Source organism: Elgaria multicarinata, chromosome 3, assembly GCF_023053635.1.
Source record: "Elgaria multicarinata webbii isolate HBS135686 ecotype San Diego chromosome 3, rElgMul1.1.pri, whole genome shotgun sequence".
Lineage (NCBI taxonomy): Eukaryota > Metazoa > Chordata > Lepidosauria > Squamata > Anguidae > Elgaria > Elgaria multicarinata.
In genome coordinates this window covers 91,880,419-91,906,862 of record NC_086173.1, presented here as the reverse complement: position 1 = coordinate 91,906,862, position 26,444 = coordinate 91,880,419, and the positions used below count along the sequence as shown (strand labels likewise).

General features: G+C 43.0%; 1 non-coding gene across 1 annotated transcript; it reads right to left on the bottom strand.

The window, feature by feature from the left end:
- Window positions 1-22,041: 22,041 nt before the first annotated feature.
- Window positions 22,042-22,128, bottom strand: LOC134397031 (small nucleolar RNA SNORA17). Its single transcript, XR_010025320.1, has one exon. It is a non-coding gene; the product is annotated as a small nucleolar RNA SNORA17 (small nucleolar RNA).
- Between the last annotated feature and the right edge of the window lie 4,316 nt (window positions 22,129-26,444).

The window sequence follows — 26,444 nt, the reverse complement described above, 5'->3', positions numbered from 1 at the left end:
GGGTGATCCCAGAGAGGAGGCTGGGCAGCTTGCTGGCACGCATGGAGGCCTCATGTAATTCCTGTAGGCAGGTGAGTGGGGGGGGGAGTGGCTGGGAGGGAGCGGTTGGGGGGGTGGGGAGCCCAGAGAGAAGGCCAGGCAGCTTGCTGGCACTTGTATAGGCCTCAGGTAAGTACTGTGGGTCGGTGGGCAGTCGAGGGGAGAAGACTGGGAGGGAGCAGGGAGGAGAGGGTGGAGTCCAATGGACTCCTGGTTGGCCTTGCACCCAGCTTTTCTGGGTGCCCACAGAAGATCTGGGGGGGGGTGCGCACCGAAAATCCAAGGGGCTGATGGTGCTCTGACAGAGCTCTAAACTTTTGGTGCAGTTAGGGGACATTTTTAAAACCATTGGATACCCATGGTGCAGAGCAAAGGTCATTGGGAGCTCTGTCCCATTTTCAGATAACCATGAGCCTATGGCAATTAACAAAATGCTTACAACATCATTTTTAAAGATAAAGTTCTTAAATAGGGCTGTGATTTTTAGGAATTTCTTAAGTTCCCCCCCCCTCAAACCCATGCACACCTGATTCTGCATTAATTCACCCCTGCACACTTATGGAGGGAGGTTTTATCCTTTACTAATGGAACAGCTAAAGGAACAGCTGACTGTCAAACTTTGGACAGCTGAGCTGTCAAACTTTTTAAATTCCTAAAAATTCAAGGGATGTATACTTTTTTTTTTTTTAAAAAAATCCCATTGATGATAATAGCACTGTTCTCTGAAAATGGAGCAGGTTTTTTTATGAGTATTCTGGCAGTGTGAAGAGATGGGCCCCCTCCAAAAATTGGAGCAGAGAACCCACTGAACAGAGCTCCACCCTGAATTTCAGGGTGAAGAAAACCCACTCTACACACTGCTAGAAAGTATATTACTGAGCATGCAGATAGTCTGTACAATTCAAGCTAGTTTGTCAATAAAACAATTGCCATGAAAGCACCATAGGTCTCCAGTGCTCTCTAGTGCTGCTTCAGAAAAGAGGTCAAGCCAAACTGGATGCCTAAAAGAATAAGTTTATTGTTAAGAACAGTTTTCCCCAACCTGGTGCCCTCCAGATGTCTTGGCAAGTCATGTTTAATTGGATGCTGACTGAGCAGCAGTCAAGTTTCCCAGGGAGGCAGAAACAGGAGACTGGTGTTGGGGTCTGCAAGTCAGATAAACTTGCTTGTATGTTGCTCCAACAACCAGCAGATCATGACTGAGCCTTAAGTATGGATTTGGCTTACTTGAAGTCACCTTGAGTGCCATTTTCTTGCTAGAGTGATGGGGTACAAATCCATAAATAAACAGGCTAGTTAGCCCCACCTCCATACTGACTGAGACCTTTTCCCTTAATGGGGCCTGGTTTGTTTCAGCAGTTTCAGGCTGTGACAATACAGTGGTGATTGTGGCATGGTGATATATTCATGGCTGGAGTCCTCAGAATCTGAAGGTGGCAATGTGACCTCCTCCAGACATAGGGGGACTGGTCTCTGGGATCTTCCTGGGGAACTAGATCCCAAGGAAGTGGACACCTCATGATGCCTTTCTGTAGCTGAACCCTCTCCATGTTCAATTAACTCAGGGTTCTTGTCCTCTGAAGATGAGTGGTTGGGATCCGCTGAGGATGAGGGTTGTGTGCCCGCTGAACACATAGGTCCTTCTCCCACAGGAAGGGATCAGCCTCATTTGGCTCCCTTCCTATACCCCTAAGCCTTTCTACAAACTACCACATGTGTGTTGTGTCTGCATTGCAGAGACAGGAAAGATATGCATTTTATTATAAATAAATAAATAAATAAATAAATAAAATCTTGACTGGCAAGTATCAGCCGCTTTCTCTCTTGGAGATTAGAGGCTGCTAACTCAAAGTGCTAAAAACCTGCCTTTTAAAAATAAAATAAAAATGTGTTGCCCTCGGAAAGCCTTGAAAATGTCTTTAATATTCAAAATACACCCACTTGTATAAAAGCATTAATGAGTTTTATTTCCTCAAGTCTGGATGTTTTCCAGGGGTATAAACTTCTAAAAGCTGAGCATGCCATCAGACTTGTTGAAATCTATCTTTCTATCTATCAATCCAGCTAGCTATAGTATTTTTATACTGCCTTTCTGTAAAAACCACCAAGGTGTTGTACAATGGTTCAAAAACTATATAAAAAACAATGTCAGAAAAGAAACAACCACCATTACAAATATTTCAAAGCTCCCCCTTCCCTTGGCGTGCCTGTCAAGTGGGCTTCTGGAAGTTGCAGAATCCTCAAAATAGCCTCTCATGTAGATATTCATAGCAGTTTTGTAACGAGATAGTGTCCCTTAAGATACCCAGGCCCTGAACCATTTAGGGCATGAAAGGTTAAAATTGAATTGAGCCTGGAAAACAACCGGCAACCGGTGCTACAGCTCTTTCAATAACAGACAAAGGTAATCCTGATATCATGCAGTGGTTAGCAGCCTAGCTGCCATATTTTGTACCAGTTGAAGTTTCTGGATGCTCTTCAAAGGTAACCCCATGCAGAGCACATTGCAATAAACATGATGTGAATTTCACACTGAAGTATTACTCTGACTAGTCCCCTTTTTCTTCCTGGTCAGTCTGTAGTATCTCAGATTTCAGAGAGAGAGATTTCCATAAGCAATACACCTGTCTTAGTGTAAAACCTTACCTGCTTTCCACATAAATGCTTTTATTTCCATTTTTGGCCAGGAAACAAATATAGAAAGACTGCTACATGAGACATATCAGTTAATGTTTTTGTCAGCGTAGGCTTCATATGTGAGCATGTTTTGGCATTGCAGCTTACTATGACATGGTTGGCTGAAACACTTTAGATATCCTTGATGTAGAACCGGGCTTATTTTTGAGCTTCCTTCCTATCTGTATTTTGATGCTATTCACTTGTGTCAAGTGTCCTCTTTTCTCAATGTAGCAAGTGAATGATCAAGCATTTTAAACAGTGGCCACACATTTGTGGCTATGGCGTTTCCCAACTGCACAAATACACCTCCCTATGACATCCATCTCTATTATCTTTCAGGAATAATTGGGGAAAAAATGTTTAATGTAATCTTTTAGCCTGTTTTAGGACTTGCAGCCACTTGATCATAATAACTCACGGGGAGTTTTAAATTTCTCAGATCTTTTTTTCTTCCCAATTTTATCTAATTAATTCTAGGACTGAAGGATAATTATGTGCATTATGATAATCCTTTTCCCCAGCTAATATTTTAATTGCTAGCCATCCCTGTTCAAGTCTAGGAAAGGGAATAAAAGTCAAAAAGTCAGAATGAGTCTTCTGAAATAGCAGATGGAGGGAGAAATAATTGTGCCAAGCAAATGGAATTAAGTCCCTCCCTACGCTCACAATGGAACCAGTCTGTCTCTGAGAAAACTATTCCAGAGGACAGATTTTAGATGACTATCTTATTTCCTCTAAAGAAAACAACAGAGGAACAAGCATGGAGGAGCTGTTCACAGGTAAAGGTGTCAGAGAAATCTGCAATACATTCAAATGAGTTTGGATTTCTATGAATCTGATCTCTGGATTCTGCAACAGAATGGCTTTTTCGAAGTTGCCTGGATTCCACAGACTTGCAGACCTTTTTTGTACTTTGGTGGGGGGGATTTGTACTAATGTGCAAGAGGAATGGAATTCTAATACAATTATCATCATCATCATCATCCTGCCTTTTGCCCAATTCTGGGTGTCAGGGTGGCAAACAACAACAACAACAACTGATTCTGTCAATGCACAGAGGATAGAACAAAAGACACCTGAGAACCCACGAAACACAGACAAAAGTGATTTAACAAAATCTGAATTATTCCTAGCTTTGGTTGACAATGTGTTAGTGACTCACTCACACTCACACTCACACTCTCACACCCACACCCACACCCCATGCTCTCTCATTTACGATGCTCCAACAGAATCAGCCCTGGAGCAAGCAGGGTTATGCCTGGGGTTTCTAAAATTCTCGATGTAGGCATACTTGAGGAGGCGTAGCTCAGTAGTACAGCCCTTGCCTTGCATGCAGAAGGTTCCTGGTTCAATCACCGGCATGTCTGGGATGCCCCCCCCCCCACATTTTATGTACAAAACCCAACTGACTGGCAGGTGAAATTTACTTCAGCACTGGTAATGGGACAGCACCCTCCACTGCACCTGAGTACAGACAATTAGCTTAGGAGGCACGGGGCAGGCTATATGACTCACATACTGTTCAGGCCTCTCCCTAGCATCTGTCACCTGAGTGAGCTGCTTCATTCTGCCATGATGATGATGATTTAAGACTGCTCCCCACTGAAAAATTTTGGAGCGGTGTACAAGATAAAATTAAATAAAAACAGAATAAAACTCTTTAAAATAGGTTTTAAAAGATGCAAATGGTTTTATGATAACAAATGGTTGATTTTATTATATTTTATTACTGGATTTTTGTATATATTTTTGTTTTTGTATGCTTCTCTGGGTGTGAGTGCAGAAGGGTGGGATGTAAATAAAATTATTGTTATTATGGCTTTCCTATGCTGCTGCTGCTGCTGCTGCTGCTGCTGCTGCTGCTGCTGCTACTACTAGGGCTGGTCTTGCCTAGCTTTATCCCTTTGCTATAGTGGCAATTTAGATGCAAATTTGTTGCCACTATAGATGCAATGTTAGCCTCCATTAAGGGCTAAGCAAGGGCTCAAAGTATTGCCTTTAAGTGGGGTCAATGGCTTCTTACGGGGTGAAAGCCCCGGTCACAACACCATATGACATATTTCTTTATTTCATATGGCAGCATCTTCACAAAAACACCACCATGGCCTGGGCGGAGTAATGGACTGCAAGGGGGTAGGGGCAATAAACTGAGACCCAAAACAGGTCCTGTTAGTGGGTGGTTCGTCTGTTTGGTTAAGTGATGTTCAACCTGTTCTGAAAGAGTTGTACTCTCCCTAATGGATCAGGTTTGTAGTTTTGGGGTGCTCTTAAATCCACCATTGTTACTAGAGTCAAAGGTGGACTCAAAGGCATGGTTGGAGCACCTTTTATCAGGTTAGGCTGATATACCAAATATATCCTTATCTGAACAGAGATAACCTAGCTGCAGTTATCCATGCTCAGATATCCTCTTGTCTGGATTACTTAAAAGGGCTTTGCCAAATGTGACCGTATTATACCAATGCTTTTCAATCTGCACTGGACGCCAGTCCATGTCCAGGCCCAATTCAAAGTGTTGGTATTAACAAAGCTCTAAATGGCTTGGGGCCAAGTTATCTGAAGGATCATCTCCTTCCATATATACCTGCCTGGACCCCAATATTGTCCTCAGCAGTCCTTCTTCTAGAGCCCCCGCAAAAGGAAGTGAGATGGGTGGCCACTTAGAACAAGGCCTTTTCCATTGTGGCACCCTGCTTGTGGAATGAGCTTCCCAGAGAGGCTCGCCTGCTGCCTACACTACTTTTTCAGGTGCCATGTTGAAGGCCTCCTTATTTTCCCAGGCATTTTAGTCTTCCAGTTTCTGTTTAACATTTGTTACTGTATTTTAAATCTTTGCATTGCTTGTAGGTTTCATGTGTTTTCTATTTTTATTTGATACTATAGTTTTATACTTCTTATACGTTATATTGTATCCTGTTGTATTTTATGGTTTTAATTGTTGTGAGATAAGCAAAAGAGCTATCCAGGCCCCTTAAAGAAAAGACAGTAAAGTAAGAGAAAGGAGCGGATTGTATCACTATCGTATTCACATATACTACAAAGGTGGATAAGTATTATAAAAGCCTTTTAATACATTAATACATTTCACTAGTGCAGAAAAAAAGTATATTGCCACTGTAGGGCTGTGTAGTCTGACACTAAGAACACATTAAGAACACACTAACAAATACTAAGAACCCATTAAAAACACTCAAAGTCAAGGAATTATATATATATATATATAAAAACCCAGACCAAACGCATTTCAACCTTAAAGGAGGATCTTCCTCAGTGGTCACATATACTATATAGACACTTAGAAATACTAAGTAGTTATTTACAAATTGCCAATACCACTAGATGTTACTGTCCCTTGCTTTTTGAAGTAGGTATTGGGCTAGTATATTTCAGCCAGTATCCCAGGTTTGGGATACAGCTTCCTGTCCCAACTGCCAAGGTGGTGTTCTGTCTGCAAGGAGCCTCTTTATTATGTTCTGTAGTGAAAGCTGGCCCCGATTTCGCTGGTGTTTTCACATGTATTTCTTTTGTTATCAACCACCCAGAGAGCTTCGCTTAGAGGATGATGGCTTTCCCCCCCACTTTGGCATGGAGATGAAGAGGCACGCATTAAAAAGTCAAGCAATTAGGAGGTTATACTCAAACCCTTTCAATTCACTTCCTGGTGCCAGCTAGGACTCACAGCAACAGGACAGAGATGGACAAATGCTTCTTTGATCAACGCTGATGTGGAGCCAAGCCCGAAACAAGAAAGCTCAATACATTTGGAAATTGGCTTCAGCTGCCAGGTTTGAATCAGGTTCCAAGTATCTCCCAAATTCCAAGGAAAGGGAAAGCTTAGCTTAACTTTCACATGGATGAGTAGAAAATCCATCTGCTATATTCAGATCCAGGACCAAGCTTTCTCTGTGTTTCCCATGCACTTAAGTAACTGTGTGTCCCATCACTAAAATTCTTTTCACATTACCTTGATGTGAGAATTTTTGTCTTAAGGGAAATGCAAGATTTAAAATGTTTTAGTACTAGGCTTCTTTTCTAAACCAGGGTAAGACTTTGCAGTTTCTGAAATTCTTTATTTCTTCCCAATTCACACAAAGAGCCCTGCCTCTGCTCTGCTGCTGCATATAATATTCTTCAATATATTCTCAAACTCCTCATATATCCATGCCAAGAGTTAAGACGCCTGGGAGAATGTTTTCAATTACTTATTGGAACCCATGAAGGAAAAGGAATCAGGACTGATTTATGTTGATTTAATACCCAACAGTGCTCCCATCTATTATTCTATTCCTTACAAGCTCATTAGAGTTTCTTCCTTCAGGGGAAATTATTGGCTGTTTGATTGTTTTATCAGCTGATAAAGCTTCACTTTATCAGCTGATAAAACACACTGGTTCTTCATAGCTTAGAACAGTCTAAAGGATTTCTGTTGTACTATACAAGAATTTAAAAGCCAGTGCCAGTTAGGGTAACGTTGATTCCAGGTAAATTGGTGAAATGCAATAAAGTCAAAATGATCAAGTTTATTGAAAGTCAAGTCTTGCTGAAGAAGAATCAACATGGCTACCACAAAGGTAAGCCCTGTCCCACAAATCTCTTAGAGTTCTTCACGAGTGTCAGCAAATATGTGATCAGACACGATCAGGTTTTCTTTGACTTTCAAAAGGCATTTGACACAGAGCTTTATCACACCAGCCTTATAGTCTGCATTCACAGCGCATTGCATGCAAAGGACTCACTTGATGTCTACATTATAGTCTGCTTTCGGGGTGAAGGACTCCAATGACATGCAACATATCCAGCTCTGATTCCCCCCCTCTTGGCGAAGTATTTTGCAGCGCAGAAAGAACGGTTCTTCTTGAGCTCCGAGTGGCCACTGGGGCCGCAGAGGGATTACGAGGAGCAGAGCACCGCAGAGCTCGGAGCAGGCCCAGCCCTCCTGGGGCATGTGCTGGAGATAGAAGACGAGCAGGGCCTCCTTCATCAGCCCCCAAGCTGAGTGCCACGGAACCTGGCCCAGCCCTCCCTGGGCGTGCGCTGGTACAGGGTGGAGGCTGATGTGATGGAGCTCAGCAACAACAACGGTATGGGATAATTTGAGGGAGAACCAGAATAAAAGTGTACGTGGGATGAAGCTTACAGTCTCTTTCAAAAGACTTGAGCAAATTTAACAATCATCAAATTAGAAGGGAGGTCCTCTTATGGATCAGTAACTGGCTAAAGAACAGGAAGAAGTAGGAATCTATCACCATTAAAAAGAAAAGATTGAAGCCAACTTCAGGCATCCTGTGCATCCTCCTCTGATCCCGCCAGCCCACCAGGACCAGATGAGCTTTGAACCTCCAATCAATGGATGAACTTCTGGAATCAGAATCAGACGCAAGCATGTTCACTCTAATGGCTCTGCTCTACTGCTCTTGCAAGTGCCTTAGGCACTGAATGGACACGCACAACACAGCCAGTGCAAAGTGTCACAACAAAAGTAGTAGAAATGTAATGGTGTAGATAAAATTGATATCAATTATCTTCAAGATCTTTGGAATAATGAACTTGAGTGTTCTATTCTTTTAAATCAAATGGCAGCTTGCTTTGAAAACCATGAAACATGCTACACTTGATCTCGAAATGAGGCTAATACGACAGCAACTCTTATTTCATAAATCTCAGAGAAGGTTTAGTAAGGGTTAAGAATATAAGAACATAAGAAGATCTATGCTGGATCAGACCAAGGGTCCATCTAGTCCAGCACTCCGTTCACACAGTTGCCAACCAGCCATCAGCCAGGGACCAACAAGGTCCCTGACACGGAATAACAGGCTCAAGTTAAAGGAAGCCAGATTTCAGCTGGACATCAGGAAAAACTTCCTGACTGTTAGAGCAGTATGACAATGGAATCAGTTACCTAGGGAGGTTGTGGGCTCTCCCACACTAGAGGCATTCAAGAGGCAGTTGGACAACCATCTGTCAGGGATGCTTTAGGGGGGATTCCTGCATTGAGCAGGGGGTTGGACTCGATGGCCTTGTAGGCCCCTGACAACTCTACTATTCTACGATTCAATGATTCTAAGGCAGGACATGATGCAACAGCACCCTCCCACCCATGTTCTCCAGCAACTGGTGCACACAGGCTTACTGCCTTGAATACTGGAGGCAGCACACAACCATCAGGGCTAGTAGCCATTGATAGCCTTCACCTCCAGGAATTTATCCAACCCCCTTTTAAAGCCATTATTATTATTATTATTATCCAAATTGGTGGCCATCACTATATCTTGTGGTAGTGAGTTCCATAATTTAACTATGCACTGTGATGGAGCTCAAAGATGTCTTCCATTTCCCTCAAGCATGGTTTGGTCTTGCCTGGGAGAGATGGGAATCCCTCTGTGAAGAAGAGCTCCTTCACAGAGTCTGTGTTTGTCTGTCTTTGTGATTGTTTATATTTGTCTTGTTCTGGAAAATCTGCCACATGTGAGTCTGTTCTTTTAATTTGCTTTGCTGAATGGAGGTCTGTACGTCTGTTTGACTTTAACTTTCTTAAATTGTTTTAATAAATGTTTTAAAGTTATAACAGTTTCATTGTGCTTGTGAGTCTGAGTGTACAGTGGGGAATTTTAGGAGTACTGTTGCAAGGTATTATTGTTATTATTATCTACATTTATATACTGCCCCATAGGCAAAGCTCTCTGGGAGATTTTCAAAAGCTCTCTGGGCGGTATTGCAGGAACCTGCAGTATTCAGTACCTCTTAAAAAGACCACCAGAAAATTCCTCCTACAGTTCTTCAAAAATTACACCAGAGAGCCTTATTATTCCTTTTACTTTCCACTGACTTCATTAGGGATATGATATCACAGAATATGTCCCTCCCTAGCTGCCACTAGATTTGACAGAAACATGCAACCCATAATTTTTGAAATAAGAACATAAGTTCCATGCTGGATCAGATCAAGGGTCCACCTAGTCCAGCAGTCTGTCAACCAGGGAGCAACAAAGCAGGACACAGTGCAACAGCACCCTCTTACCTATATTGCCCAGCAACTCCGGCACATAGGCTTACTGCCTTAGAAATGGGGATTTTAAACTTTCAGTTAGTGGATGAATGGGAATTGCACCTTGTCATGACAGGAAAATCAATACCATTGGGCTTTTTAAAACCCTCTTTCAAGCATCAACTGAGCTACAGTGAAAGTTCTTGATGAATGAGGAAAAATAAGGAATTAAACAAAAGAAATAAAAAAGGCAAGCCCATCTTTCAAAATGCCTGGAATAGAGTCTGTAGAGGCAATGTATTCATTTTCCACCTGCTAGTTCTAGTCTCACTCTGCTTTATCTCTTTTCCTTCATTTTCTTGGGGGGTATGAAGGGCCCTTGGGATGCTACAATCACAGAGCTGAGACGGTCCCAAAGTCTCCTGGGTTGGTGCATCTCTTCTCAGCACTAGACCTCTGAAAGAGGAGAAGAACGTCTTGCTAGCCTGAAAGGAGACATGCCAGGTTTTGTGACTCTACAGCAGTTGCTATTTTCTTTCCTCTAAATACGTCTGATACCCAACATATGCACTCCCTTGTACAGAGGACAGCTCCCTCTTTGAGGGTCTGTCAGAAGACTATTCTCTATTTGAAGGTATCCTATGTGAACCGCCCAGAGAGCTTCGGCTATGGGGCAGTATACAAATGCAAAATATAATAATAATAATAATAATAATAATAATAATAATAATAATAATAATAATAATAATAATACTGTATTTGAAGGGCTGTTCTGTCCAATTCCAGTTTAAAGTTAGAGAATACAGGAGGGTGCTTTTGCATCATGTCCTGCTTTGTTGGTCCCTGGCCAACGGTTGGTTGGCCACTGTGGAACAGAGTGCTGGACTAGATGGACCCTTGGTCTGATCCAGCAGGGCTCTTATGTTCTTAATCATAAGAATGGAGGGGAAATGGGGGCCATGAAGTTGCCCATCAATACCTTGGCAGCAAACTGAGCAAGGTACCCAGGTTATCTGGTCACAGTCTTCCACACAATGGACTGTGTTTCTATTTAAATTATTATATTTTTTAAATCTTCAACTACACATATAAATTAGCACATGCAATTTGTACACAAATTGGCATCTTCTTTTGTCCCCCCTTTTTAGTGGTGTGTTTCCTCTTTTAGGTCAATTCATAAGTGGCCACCTTAAGTGTCACTATGTTGGGGGAAAGGCCCAGAGGTATGGTGTGTGTGTGTGTGTAAGATGGTGCCAGCAGTTGTCTTTTCTATGCCAGCCTAAACAAAAACTTTTTTTTTTTAAAAAAAGAATTACTACTACTACTACTAAGATCCTGACATCAGCACCATTGGGCTGTCTGACCCTGATGGGCCCAGTATTTTCCCAACTATGCTGAGTGCTGACACCAGGCCTGTAGTAGCTAAGCAAATTGCACATCACATTAAATTCATTTTTCCCCATTTGCATGTGTATTTTGAAATTGTAGCAGTGCAGTCCCCAACTCTTACCACCACCACCCATGCTAGGGTCTCAGCAAAAATCCCCTACACACATACAACTGCTATTTACACAAGGAAGGTAGAAAGGAGAACCACTGGTCTAGGTGATTTGTCCTCACCACCCATTAAGCTTGCAGTACTGAGAAGAATTGCCCCGGATGGAGGTGGATGAAGGCAGATGGAGGCGGAAGATAATCACTTGGGAAGGAGGTGATTGGGAGAGGAATTGCCTGGGAGGGGCTAGGGGGGTCACCTTTTCCGGGGGGGAGGGCTCAAATCTGATGCCAGTCCCAGTTACAATTTGCTGGATTGATGCATGGCAGAGTAAGGGATCTCTGTTACAAAAGTCCTTGGGTCTTAGTTGCAGGTGTAGAATTCAGAGCATGTCATCTTTACAGTGTTTCTCCTTTCTCTTTCTCAGAACACCCATTCTTTAGCACTTTGAATCTGAAGCAAGCAGTTCTTTCTTATTTTCAATTCACCTTCTGCTTCCTTCCCCCACCCCCACCCCCACCCCCACCCCTGTGCGACCGCTTTGGCAAACCCCAAGATGAACATGTGGAAGCTCCGGAGGGAAAACGCTGACAACTTACGTGTGAAATTTCACTGAAACTCCCTGATGTTCTCGCAGCTGAACAAGTTGGTTACAAGCTGATGCAGTCACTTCCCCCCTTCCAGGCACCACAGCTGAGGCAGAGAAGAGAATCTCAGTGAAACAGCTCTGGTAAGCCATATGTCTTCTAGCATGCCTGAGCTTCATTTTTTCCTCCCCTGCCACATACAGCAAACCCGCTGCTGACATGCTGCTGATTTCAACAACCTGCCAACACCTTGCTGTGTGATCAGTATGGTTTAATTTACTCATTTTGTCAGCCCCAACTATTTAGTGACATGGAAGGGGGGCATATTAAGGTCATCTCTGGGGCGATCGAAAGCTAAGAGTAAGGAATGAAATTCATGATATGCTGAGGCTTGATTTTTTGTCCTTTTCCCATCCAATTGCTGACTGGTGAAGAGTCCACTGAAGGCCTATTGGGATGATGTCATCATGTCTCCATTGACTTCTATGACCTGGGCAAGTATGCTCTTGGCAGCAAAGCGGTAACAGATCACGGGGGGAAGTTTAGCACAGCTGTCTTCTGGGCTGTGAATGAATCATTTGCTTCATTTCCCAGTGCTCCTAATATTATACATCCTCTGCTTCCCCCTTCTCAGTGCCTGTTTAAAGCAATATTTAGCATTGATGTGATGATCTGGGGCTTGTCTATATGCCCTATATAATATATACCCCATCGTGGCTGCGGAATTGCATCCTGTTGTTTAAATGGTGCAGCCACCGACTCGCAGCCGCATTGGGATTTTCCCCGTGAAAATGTACTTTTTCGAAGTGTTTTACCATGACTTTTTCAATTGCTCTGATGTCACAACGTTGTTCCTTTGATTCTCAATGGTAGTTTCGGTTTGGGTTAAGAAAGTGGGTGTAGCTAGGAGGGGATCCCAGTGCAGGGTAAGTGTGGGAATGCAGGGCAGGCCGCAGGCGATAGGCTTGACAAGCCTAGGAATGGCCGCCATGGTGAAGTGAAACTCCAGGGAACGAAATAAGGGCAGTTATGTTATATAATGCAGAAATGCATAGAGTTGCCAGAAAAAAGTATTTTTTGTGGTTTTCCAGTCCCTCCATATTTCCTTCCCGTTTCCGCCATCTGACAACAGCGCTGCAGTTTTCCCCAGCCATATAGCATGCGCTCTTTCCTGCCATGAAACTCCTATCAATTCGGCCTCACAGCCATGATGCTGTGGGGTTTGTGGGGCATCAGCTAGCAAAGCAATGTGGTATAGAAGCCCCGCCCCACCCCAGACTCCATCTTAGAAGACTGACTTCCTTTACAATCTGCCATTCGTTATTGAAACTTTTGGACAACGGTAACTTTTAGGTTTCCTCAGCTTTGTTTCCTCCTAGGGTGGGGGAGGGGGCAGTGATGATATGAATCGCTTCATGCAAAGGAATCGATGATCCTTCTCTGGCTTTCTCCAATAGCAGCCAGTACTGAAACAATAATGTTCCTCAATGTGCCTAATTTTGCAGTGCTGTGCCGTAGGGAGCATTACATTTTGACACCAGCTGACCATTAGCTTATGCCTCGGAAAATAAGGAACGAGAGCTCTTCAGTCAATTCTCTGTCCTATCTAATGTACAACAGCAGAATTCTTAGACAAAGTCATGAGAAGGACTTCTGAATACCATCCAAAATCAGCAATGAAAATAGTGAAAATAATCATGCAAAGACAATGCGGTTAAATGAATTATATCAGCCTTCCCCAACCTGGTGCCCTCCAGATGTTTTGAACTATAAGTCCTAGAATTCCTGACCAGTAGCCATGCTGGCTGCAACTGATGAAAGTTGAAGTTCAAAACATGGAGGGTACCAGTTGGGGAAGGCTGAGGCTCTTTCTACACCTAAGGGTTATCCCAGGAAAATGGAGGGATCATCCCTGTTTGCATGCACAGGGATGACCCTGGGACAATCTCTAGAAAAAAGGCAAGTGTAGAAATGACTTGAATTATATGATGTACCTGAGAATGCATGTGTTCCAAAGTGCATAGAATCCTAAACCAGATCTAGAATTTGACTAAGAATCTTAGAGTGTCTTTTAATTCTAAGTAAAGTTTCTAGTTCTTATGGTGAATGGGGAAACATTGGTAATATATGAGCAGGTTCAAAAACCGAAGAGGTCTTAGAATGTGGATGTGACCTTTTCACTCTGCACCGCTTAGCACCCTTTTCCCACGACAGAGTAACTCTTTCCCCTTTCGAGGGGGATTATCAATTTCCACCACAGAACCCAATGAGAAAATGAACGCATTCTCCATTGAGATGGTGTAGAGAGGCGCCTAATTTAAAACAATGTGAAACAGTAAAGGAAGCCCCGTGAAGTGAAACAGGTATGGCAAAATTAAAGCACAAAGGAAGAAAAAAATAAGGGAGAGTTGAGGACAAAGATAATAGATTTATTTTGCAAGACAGCTAGACTGATAATCCAAACTTGCTTTTATTTCCATGCACGTTTTCTACAAGCTGTTTTGGTCAGAATTACTTTTGTGATACATGGGAGCGTTCCTACACATTACTTCTGCATCTGAAAGTGCCACATGGGAATGGGTTAATGAATTCAAATTGCAGCCTTTAAGAAAGATACATCTGGCAAAGCTCCAAGTTGTTGGCAGTACGTCAGCCTTTCTCAAAAACAGCATTTATCAATACCTTTCCAAGGAGTGTTTTCAGATACAGGAGAGACCTGCCACTTATCTAAGGTATTACAATGTAATATATGACATGATGTCCTCAGAATCTTGAGAATACTGCTGGTTTTGTTAACAAAGCAGCAATTTTCTAGTCCTCAGGATGGTAGAGATAAGTTTGAAAATGTAGTGACTGAAGGCTTAGAAACAAGGGGTTGAATAAAAAGAATCTGGCTTCAATATAGCATTATTTCTAAACCAATTCAAGTTTTTTATTTTTATTTTTTTTAAAGGGATGGACCAGATTGTTACTCAGCTTCCCTTTTGGGGGTTCTGGTGTTCAGGACAGAGAGCTTATAAGGGAGCCATGAAATTATTTATTTATTGCATTTTCATACTGCCCAATAGCAGTTCACAAAAATTAAAACCATTCAAAGTATAAAATGAACAGTATAAAAACACGATATAAAATACAATATAGAAGCACAACCAGGATAAAATCAGCAGTGGTGCAGAAATACAAATTTAAAATACAAATTTAAAACAGCAAAGTTAAAATTAATTTATATATTGATAAAATACTGAGAGAATAAAAAGGTTTTCACCTGGAGCCCGTCTACACTTGTCTAGATGAAACGTAACAAGTTGGCAGAGATGACGTCAGCAGTCACGTGATGCTGTTGTTGTTACGTTTCTTCTGACTTTTAAAACCGTTCCACTTTCTGTTAAAATCGTTTTAAAACTAACAATGTGCCCCAACCTTTCGTTGTATTCAATGCCATCTTTCAAAGTCATGTCTCGTGACCATGGTCTTTGCTTCCTGATTAGGACAAGTGAGGGCTTTTCTAGGGGAGGGAGAGCTGGCACAACGCGACGAGGGGGAGGGAGGGCGGTGAAAGAGGGGACAGAGGCTTAATTTTTTTAAAAAACTGCTTATCTTTCGGGGTGCACGTGGCCCCTTTAAGACGCTGCAGGGCTTCCCTCGTCCCTACGCGTCGCGTCGCCTCCCTGCCGGCTTATCCCGGCAGGTCTAGCTCAGAGTCACCAGAAGAAGGAGGTTTACTTCAGAGCCGGTATGAGCATAATGAAGAACGTTCTAAAGAAGAGTGTGCCGGGGTAAAACGATAGAAGAAAAGGTATTTCGATTGACTGGGCTCAAGTTGCATTTTGTAACGTAGCAAGGGAGGACACAACAATGCACTTAAACAACGGTGTAATGAATAGTGTAGATCCTGCCTTGGTGTCTGAAAGAATATAATGTAGGTGCCAGACGAACCTCCTTAGGGAGCTCATTCCACAGCCGGGGTGCCACAGCAGAGAAGGCCCTCCAGCAGGGGAATCACACCTTGGAATGCTTTTCGGTGTATAACATACTCCCATCCATATAGAAAACCAGGCTCTTTCTCGCAGGTGCTAGTTCTCTATGTATCATACAGAGAAACATTTTTGAAACATGTGGAAGCATTAAAAATGCAACAGTGTCCTGCAGACTGACGTGCTACAGTCCAGGAGGGATACTGCCAGATAATTTTGCTGAATGCCTAGAGCAGTCTGAAATTCCTAACTTGGCATGTCTTAGCTGTGAGTTATATTAAGTTTTCTTAATAGTCCCTGGTGAGTGATCTTATGCAAAGTCTTTCTGGAAATACATAAATAAGTAACAACACTTTCTGCTGTTTCATGCTGTGGTCATTCTCAGAGAAGGCTCCCAGGTTAGAGCAGACAAATATAACTTTAACAAAGGATCAGATGACTTGATCAAACATAACCAGATCATGTTCCCAACTGACTGAAACACAATGAAGCTGGGATGGTAGAGGAGGAGACCTCTACCACAACATACAGATAAGGCACTTCTTGAGGGGAAAGCAAACCTGGAGAATACAGGTGTTCCTCTGTGTACATTGTTTACTTTAGCAAGTTATTGATGATCTCATAATTCATGTCTGGCAGCACACAGCAGAATCCCCAGAAAGTTATTCAAGGTGATCAATAATGAGGCACAAATAAACACAGGGGGAAATGAAGTTCTATGCATACAAATTTGGTCTGAATTTTAGTAAGTTATTATTGGACTTCTTGTTGAATGGAAGCAAGTTCATCAAGACATCTGCCTGTACATGTCTACCATGACAAAGAGACTGAAAGAGTGAAGAACGAAAATGACCTGTGGTGATGGTGCTACAATTGGAGAACACAAGGGGTTTGCACCAAATTTCAGCTGGATCAATTGTGTTGGCAGAAGAGGACTTCCCTGCCCCTGCTTTCCATGGTAGCCACTTCAGCCTCCTGAAAATACTGTACAGAGAGAGTCAGGAGACCCTGCTGGATGGGGTGAGCTGTAATGTGTGTCTCTGTGTGTGGAGGATTCCAAAAGATTAGGTGGAGGGAAGTGAAAACAAAATGCATGATAGGGAAATTAAGCATGCACACGCACACACACACACACACACACACAAGATGAAGGAAATAAACTTAAAGGGTCACTTAAAATGTTTTGTGCTGAAGCTACCAGGAGTTGATGATCATGTGAATTCTCTGCTATGTAACAAGGTTGGAAGCAACACGTTGTCTTCTGACATTGCCCAAGATGACCAGCCACCTCCAGAGCATTCACTGCACCATTTCATATTACATTTGCAATAGAATGCCAAGAAGAGCCAACCCAGAGTACATTTGCCACCTTGCAACAGACTAGTGGCTCGAAAGGGACAGAGGCAGAGCTTTTCTCTGCAGTGACCACATAACAAAGCAGTTGTGAGAATAGGCCTCGATTACACAAAGATTGTTATGAAAAATCAAGACCCCAAGGACTGCATGGAGACCCCAAGGGCTACCACTCCCTGTGCAATCCCTCATGCACACTGAATAGCCACTCCTAAAGGTGTCATTCCCAGTGAATGAAGGGCTGAAGCTGAAAGGGGGAATCAGCCACCACTCTGCCCCTGCGCACAAGTGCTTTAGGCATGTATAAGAAAGTCCTAAAGGAAGACCGACTGATCTATAACCATGTGCCTGTCCACTAAACACAGAATTTGAATGAAGCCACTGATGTAATTAGTTCTAATCAGCTTGTAATCTGTCTGGCAGCACTATAACAAGCAGCCCTGTTTGCAATCCCATTTTTGGCTATTGATCCCAAAGCCTGGTGGGTTCTGTAACTGCAGCTATATATGCCAACCATTTGCTATTTTGCAGGGTGACTGTTGCCCCTTTTTAGGGCTAGAGAGCCAGTGCTGTGGTGATTAAAGTGTTGGACTGGTACTCAGGAGACCCAGGTTTTAGTCCCCACTTGGCCATGAATCTCCCTGAGTGACTTTGGGTAAATCACTGACTCTCAGCTTAATTTACCTCACAGGGTTGTTGTGAAGATAAAATGAAGAGGAGGCAGAGCCTGTACACTGCCTTGGGCTCTTTGGAGAAAAGGTGGGATATGAATGTAAGAAATAAATAGATAAAATCATCTCAAACTGGAATTCCTAGCAGGGAGCCAAATGCTTTCAATTGGAATGGTTTGGAGAAATAGACACTGAGGCAGCTAAAGTAGCCTGTGTGCAACATAACACAAATCATCACAGTTGTCTCCAGTCACAAGCAGCCAATAACAAGAAATTGAGAGAGAAAACATCTGGAAGATTCTTCATTTTTATGAGCTAACAGAGGCTTTTGCTTATGGGAGCAATTAATATGAAAACACACACAAGCTTCGTGATGGAGAAAACCCACTCAAAGAGCAATATTTGATGCATTTGTTATTCTAGTTGTTATTTTAATGCCTACCCTATCTATCCACTTCAGTTTAGAGGTGCCCAAGGCAGCATTTGAAAAGAACAGTTAAGCAAAGAACAAATCTTTATTACCACATTATTGCTATTATTACCATAATAATTGTGCACACCCTTTAATAGCATTTGACATACAATGCATACATAGCACTAGTTCCATTTGAACACGAACTGATTAAGACCAAAAACAAATAATAAATAAAAAATGCTATGTAAACAAATGTGATGTATATGTGTGAGACAACTGATGTGTCAATCTGTAGAACAATGTGATGTTCTTAGACATAGGAGTGTTCTCTTTGTAAACATCAGAGGTCAAGCTTAATTGGTACCATTTTACAGAATAAGGATGTGCTGTGCTTTGCTAAACATGCTTACTCAGATGTAAGCCTTGCTGAATATGAGTCAGCTTAATTCCCAGTAACTGTGCTTAAAATTGCAGCCTAATTGTACCAGAGTGCTTCTGGCCTTGGAGTGTAAACTCTGCCAGCGTGTGAAATCTCAGAAAGAAGTTGGATGCTATAAGGAACCAAATTACAGCTAAAACTCAGAGTGCTCTTTCTCAACGAAATCCATGGTTGCCTATTTCCCAGTCTTCACAGAGGACAATATGGCTCTAAATTTAAAAATAGTCAGGCGCTATTTAGTGCCCATAAAAAGATGTCTCATCAAATATGTACCATAGCCAGAAATAAAAGCCTCTCCACTCTCCCTCTCTCAAAATACTAGAGTCTGGGGACATCCCATGAAGCTGATTGGTGGGATATCCAGGACAGATAAAAGGAAGTACTGTGTACCCTGTGGGGAGGGCCATGGATAAGACATTGGCTGCCCTGCCCCAAGGGAGAGAGCTTGTGCCTTGTTCTCATCAGAATTCTCTGCTGCACACTGGGGCCTTAGCTAGACCTAAGGTTTATCCCAGGCAAATGGAGGGGTCATCCCTGCCTGCTCCCGGGATCCCCTGTGTGTCATTTAGGTGCACAGGGATGACCCCGGGATATAGGCCTGGTCTAGCCATGGCCTGGGAGATCCCAGGGCTACAGGTCATGACAGGCAGGACACAGAGACCTTAGGGTATTGGAGCACAGCCCTTTGGTAGTGTTTGGAGGAGCACCATGCAGCATCCTGGTTTGCTCTACAACCAAAATGAAGTGGTTTCACCACAACTGGACCATGCACACAAACATCTAAGAACTATATTGGAATAAATATCAAGAACTGCTTATTCACTTTTCACTGGTTTCACTTTGAAGAAGTACTTTTTTGGAGACGTTCCTGCAATGTGATGATTAAGCACATGACCTTATCTATACTGTAAAAGTACATTTGTTCATGGTGAACTTTCTTAGGCCATTTGTACCTCATTTTGGAATTACTTTATAATGAAACGTAAGTAATAAAATGCATAAATAAATGAAATAAAAATGTCAAGCATAAACATACTAGATCTGGTTTGATTATTCCTTTTGCATTCTACATGGAAAGAGCCAAGACAAATTGGCAGACCCTGTGGACCTTCTAACACAGCCTGGATTTTACTGGGTATCATAATTAACCATGATGCTGGAGACGCACGAGTGCACATGTTTCATTAGATCATTTTGGCACACAATAATGCAGGCACACAGTACATATCCAGGTCTTTCATCAGCTATTCTTCATTTTCCTGGAGTAAAAAAAGACATGATATTTGCAATAGCCGAAGATGCGACCTCGCTTTGCACAGTTTGCCACTAACAAGATTTATGTCCATTGGGGTTCCTTACCTGGCAGGAATCCTCCTCTCTAACGGGCTTGTATTAAATGAGCCATGGAACACATGTGAGTCAAATGAGAAGCACAGGCTCAGACCTGATTGGAATTTTACCACTCTACCAGCTGGGCACTAAGGGAGTTAGACACAGCCAGCTCTGCCATAAAGCAGTGTGAAGCAGACTGCTTCAGGTGGCAGATTTTGGGAAACAGCAGGTTTAAGATATAGAGCAAGGGTAGGCAACTTTGGGGGATCTGGAGGACATCCCCCTCAAGCCCCCTGAGGGCTGCACTCTTCAGGGTGCCATGAGCCACTTGAAATTGTTTTTTAAACAAAAGAAATGACCCCATGAGCACTACATTAATGGCTATCTTAGTGGCTACATTAGTGGTTATACAGAGAGCTATATGGGTCAAAATTAGCATTAAACAAGCTGAATTGGGCCTGTTTCGCACACTGTAGCACTAATGTGGTCATTTCCAGGTTGACAGGGGCCAGGTGTAGGCCAAGGGCTGTGAGTTGTCCAACCTGGGCTAGAATTTAATTTTTAAATTATCCTTCAATGTCTATAGTTTTCCAAATTTTGCAATGGAGCTCTCCAATCAAAAACAATGAATAAAAAGAATTTCATATTAGGGGAAAGTATGCACAACAATGCATGCATTTGTGGGGGGGAAATAACATTAAAATGCATTAGTTTAGGAAAATGGCTTGGGGGGAAAAACATCTATTAGCCAAACTGTGTACACAAATGCACATACTAGGAGGAATGTGCTCAAAAATATGTACGAATTTTCACGCACCCTTTCTTTCCTCAAAGTTTGGAACGATCTGAATACAAGATAGAAAGATTCTTGAAGTTTACAAAACAAACTTAATATTGAAAAAATGAGAAAGTGAAAGAAATCAAAACTGACAGATTTGCCCATCCCTAATCCCAGGTGGGACTAGGGGAAGCTCAGAGCACAGGCAGTGTTGGGGGTGTTGCTGATTGGGGGCGGGGGTTGCCCTGCTACGCAATCTGCTCTAGTGGCATTATGATTGTGGGCTTCAGGCTTCTACATACCACCTCTTACCACCATTTCTGGTGTGCCAGTGCCCACTTGAGCCTGTTTTCAGGAGCAGCAAGCCTGATGGTTGTCCAAGTGTACTTCAGTCATTGAGAGGTTGACGGATTGCCCATCCTTGACCACCTGAGCCCGCAGCCAGTCCATCTGTCCAATGGAAGTAGTTAGGAGTCCTAGGTATAAATGCCATGAATGCATTATACTCACATTCTGTGGCCTGTGAACATGATTTTAATGTTACCAAACCATCTATGTGTACTTCCAGACAAGGCTTTTATTGTGCAATAGCACTGCCTCATTCCAGAATATTACAGGGGTCCAGACAACATCGCCTTTAATTTGTAGCCCTCCAATTTTCCCCTCACTGTTTCCCCCCCATACTTTTTTCTTACCAGAAAACAATGGGTTAAAAGGAAAGGTGGAATAGCTGCGCAATGCGCTTGGATGCTGGGAGCCCTCCATATAGAAGCACCCTGCTTCCTACACCTGCCTTGACTCACCTGCCTCAGCTTTCACGCCGTGAGACCTTGGGCTCCTGCATTTGCGCTCCTTCCCAGCATCTGCACAGGAAGGAATGCAAGTGTGGAGTTTCCACCACCACTGCTCCTGCACTGAGCACTGGGAGGGATGGGGGAGGAACAAGGCAGCCAAAGGGGGGTGAAGAGAGGGATGCATGGCACCCAAACCAACTCTCCTCCCTCTGACCTCCCTCTGGCTGCCTGTTCCTTCCCCCCTGTTTTTTTTAATTTTTTAATCTGTATCCACGAAGCTGCGCAGATACAGATAAAAAAATTAAAATGGGGGGAGGAATCGGCCCTGTTCCTCTCCCCCCTATTTTTTTTTAATTTATCAGGACACACAGGGCTCTCCTGAGCTCCTGGAGGTCCGCCCCGTTCCCTGTCCAGCTGATGGCGACCAATCAGGGAGCGCCATCGGCTGTGACATGCCTCCGCAGTCACAAATTGAGATATGTGCCTGACTTTTTTTCAGTGGAGTTTCTGGGCTTTGCCTCTAGATGGCTTTGCAATGGCGGCTGCATCATGCAGCCGCCATTGCAAAGCCATCTAGGGGCAAAGCCTTCATCAAGACAAGGCATCTGGAATTGCTGGCTCTGGTGTGATTGGCAGTGAATTCATGTTTTGCAGTTTTGAAATCAGTCAGGTTTAAAGTCTGCACCAGTGAAGGCTCCTGGCTCTAATGTCAGTGGGGCAGTGAATCTGCTCTGGGTTTCAGTCAGAACCAGTCAGAACTCTAAAAGAACTATCCAAAGGTCTGACTGGTTCTGACTGAAATCCAGAGTGGATTCACTAGCCTCCACTGATCTGCATTTTATAACCATGTGGATGGTACTGTTTGCCAACTGGGTACTTCTGGTATGTAATGCATTGGCCACAAGAAATCAGAACATAAGGAATTGGCAGGTGGGGGATGGGAGACACCATTTGGTGCCCTGTTTCAGGCAGCAAAATGTCTTGGGGCTGCCCTACCGTCAGAAATCATCTGCAACACTTCCATGCTGATATTTCATAACCTGAAAGGGAGAAGCCCTCCGGTGTTGCCATAAATAGGCCTGGTCTTTCTTTGTGAGTCATTTCTCTTTACTGCAGAATCATACATAGGACTGTGATCCTGCATCACAGTCCTGTTCATCAAGGCAAAGAGCTAAAACCTTCTTGATTTTTTTAAAAAATATTCCTGTAATTATTTTTCCTTTAACCAGATAAAACTTTAAACAGTTCTTTAGAGTACAAGCGCTATTTATACTGTGGGCCTGTTCAGACGACACACTAAGCCATGGTTAGGCCACTAACCCTTTTGAAGCAAATGGTTAGTGAGCAAATTTAAACTGTGGTTATGTAGTCTCCGTGGTTAGGAATGGTTCGCATGACATGCTAAGCCATAATGTTTAGCTCAAAATGCTTAACCACCATGGCTTAGAGTGTAGGGTGTAAGGAGGACAGGGCTCCTGTATCTTTAACAGCTGTACAGAAAAGGAAATTTCAGCAGGTGTCATTTGGTGAAATTCACCAAATGGTGAAATTCCCTCTTCATCACTGGTGAAATTCCATATTCATCAGAACAGTTAAAGCTGCAGGAGCCCTGCCCCATTTTTTTTATTTATTTATTTATTAAATTTATATACTGCCCCATAGCTGAAGCTCTCTGGGCGGTTTACTCTTTTTATCTAGTCAAGAGGGCAGGACTCCTGCAGCTCTAACTGCTGGTTATCATGCTTCCAAATATGTTATGTATGCTACGGTGGGAAAGTCTCTTTGGGTGCTTTCAGATGGCAGGCTTCTACGGCTGCCAATCCAATGGCATCATGCAGCTATGCTTCCTTTTTCTCCTTAATATCTTTTTTTTTTCCAAAAGAAAAAAAGGTTGTGGAAAAACAGAGGAGGGTTACAAATGGAAAACCAACAATGTCTGGACCCCCTGAAAAATTCTGTGAACAAAGCAAGGCCATTGCACAGTAAAAACATCGTCTGAAAGCATCCTTTCCCTTGCATCTAAATGCAAGATAAGCACCTGATTTACACCAGACAGTGTTAATGCAACCAGTGGGATGGGGGAAGACAGGTGGATATTACACAGGAAGAAGAACCACATAGCTTGTTCAGGATCAAATGTTCAAAGAACAGACACTTGTTCTTTCACATGTTGGAGATTGACTGTAAATGCCACTTTAATCCTGACATTTATTCGGAATGTAAGCAATGAAATGGTCAAGTCATAACAAACAGAATGAAGCATTAGTGATTCACTGGTAAAGCTGAAAATAAATCTAAACCTGTCTCTTTCTTCTTGTATCAGCTAGAACTGAAACAAAATTGTCCCCTGAATTCTCCATTACAATTTTTCCTCTGTACATATAGGTTTTGATTTGATTTTATCTTTATTTTTTAAAATTTGTCATTCTAATCATGTTGGCCAAGAACGAACATGTGGAATATTGCTGTTGATTATTCTCCAGGTATTTATTATTTATGCTGTGACTTATTTATTTAAAGTGCCCTGCAGCCTAACAGATACCATAACAGCTACGAAAAAACGAAAAACAGGCCATAAATGCAATGTAGTAAAACAGTAGAACAACATAATAAAAACCAAATCGGACACATAAAAACAGCAAAACAGTCTAAGTAAAAACCAGCTTTAAAGGAGCAATCTTATGCTCTTGATGGAGCGCTCCAAAATTGGAGAACTCTTTTCCTTCCTGTGCCTGTCAGAAGTCAAGGGTGGTGATGGAATTTCCTGTTTTTTTCTTCCATACATGGCCAGAAGAAATATCATTCCCTCCCACTGCAGGCAATGGGAGAGGATCATTTAGATACACCCTTGAGCACATCTCAATATTTCCCTGTGATGGAGGCAAGGTTGGCAATCTTGGGATGCCAGTGAACCTTGGCCACTCCCTCCCTGTCCACTGGAATGCCCCCAACACAGCCATTCCCCCTCCCCATAAGGGCAGAGGTCTGATCTTGTAGATGGTGATACTGTCAGTTGTGGCTATGTAGAGCGAGAATGAGGGAGCCTTTCCAAGGTCAGAACTCTAGAATTATAGTGACATTGATGACAGTCAAGATTCTATGGGGAGGGCATTCCAAAACATGGGGTACCACCACTGAGAAGAATGTCTCCTTTGCTCCTACATAACAAATTCCCCTTGGTAAAAAGGACTTCCACTGGTAAAGGGCATTGTACCCTCTGACAATGAGATTCTTTAAACAAGCGTTTCATAGCATGCTCGTGACTGGCCACTCATGGATGTTCGCTGGTCATTTTGACAATGCTCTCAGTCTCCTGCACATCTCCTGCTCCATTAGCAGCAAAATATAAACCTCAGAAACCCCAATTCTTCTGTGATATATTGGTATTTGCCAGGGTTTCCTGCTGTGTACAGGCAAATATGCGCTATGAAATGCCCAGTAGAGGATGCTATCCTATTGAGTTGGATGGACCATGAAGTCACTGATCTCTTCCTCATGTAACTACAGCTTGTTGCAAATGTGGAAGAGAAACAGAGCCAAGGTAAGAGAATGCGATTTCCCCCATTCTGAAGGAGTTGAATGTAAATTCTCAGTGGTAGATGTGTGCTACTTGACATTTAGCATCTGAGAAAAAAATGTTATTTAATTTCAATATTTTATTTTTTAAATTAATAGACACTCTCACAGCAATTGACAGATGCCATGCAATGGTGTTTAGTATTTGAGTGCAGCTGGCATGTAGTAGCACTCAATATTTGACCACTGACAGAGAATAAGCAGTGAGAATTTGGCTGTTGAAATCAATGCGGGGAATTAAACCCAGGGTGTGTTTGGGGGTAATGTGAAAGCTTAGAGTCCTGAGGATCCACAGCTACCCTGATGCCTCTTCTCATGTCAGGTCAGCAACAGTAGTTGAGCTTTCTGCTGCTTAACTGGGGAGACCTCTGCCCACAGACCTTCCTCTCAGCTGGTGGAGAGGGAAGGCCAAAGCACACTATGGCTCGTCAGCCACTATGACCCAACAGCCACTGCAGTTCTTCTAATACAAATGTCATGTAAGCATAGTTGGGTGTCCCTGTGAGCACCCTAACTGTTGCTTTCTACACTAGCTGCAGCTTCTGAACCATGCACAAGGGTAGCCCCAGATAGAGGACATTGCAGTAGTCTAATCATGAGGTCACCAGTACATGGCAATCCCTATCCAGGAAGAGGGCAGTTGGCATACCAACTGAAGGTGGTAATGGGTGCTCTCAGCCACTGAGGTCACCTGAACCTCCAGTGACACAGAGGGATCCAGGAGCACCTCCAAAGGATGTACCTGCTCCTTCAAAGGGAGTACAACTCCATCTAGGGAGTGCAATCTCATATATCACTAGAGCACATGTAGGGAAGTATAATCCTCCCTCCAACATCCAGTCCATTGGGGGCGGGGGGCTGCTGCAGGGAAATCCAGGCTGCTTGGGGCCTCATGGATTTCCCCATAACATTACTGCATTTGTCAGATTTCTCAGGACAACACCTCCACTTCTATCACAGGAAAATTATGCCCCAAAATTGAATCGTTCACAGCATTTCCGGCCATAAAACACTTCCTCCTATGTAAATTGCAGTCGTTTATGCCACAATTTACGTAGAAGGAAGCACTTTTTCGCCACAAATACCAACTATAAAATTTATGGCTGTAATTTTCCTGCAATAGGCTAATGGTGGCTGCCGTTAGTCTATTGTGCTGTTTAGAATGGAGGATGGCCACCCTGCAGGAAATCCAGAGCACCCAGAGGTGAGTGCAGCCGGTCCAATGTGAAATCCACAGGTTGGATAAGAAGTACCATGTGGGATCAGACCAAGGGTCCATCTAGTCCAGCACTCTGTTCACATATTGGTAAACCAGTTGTCGACC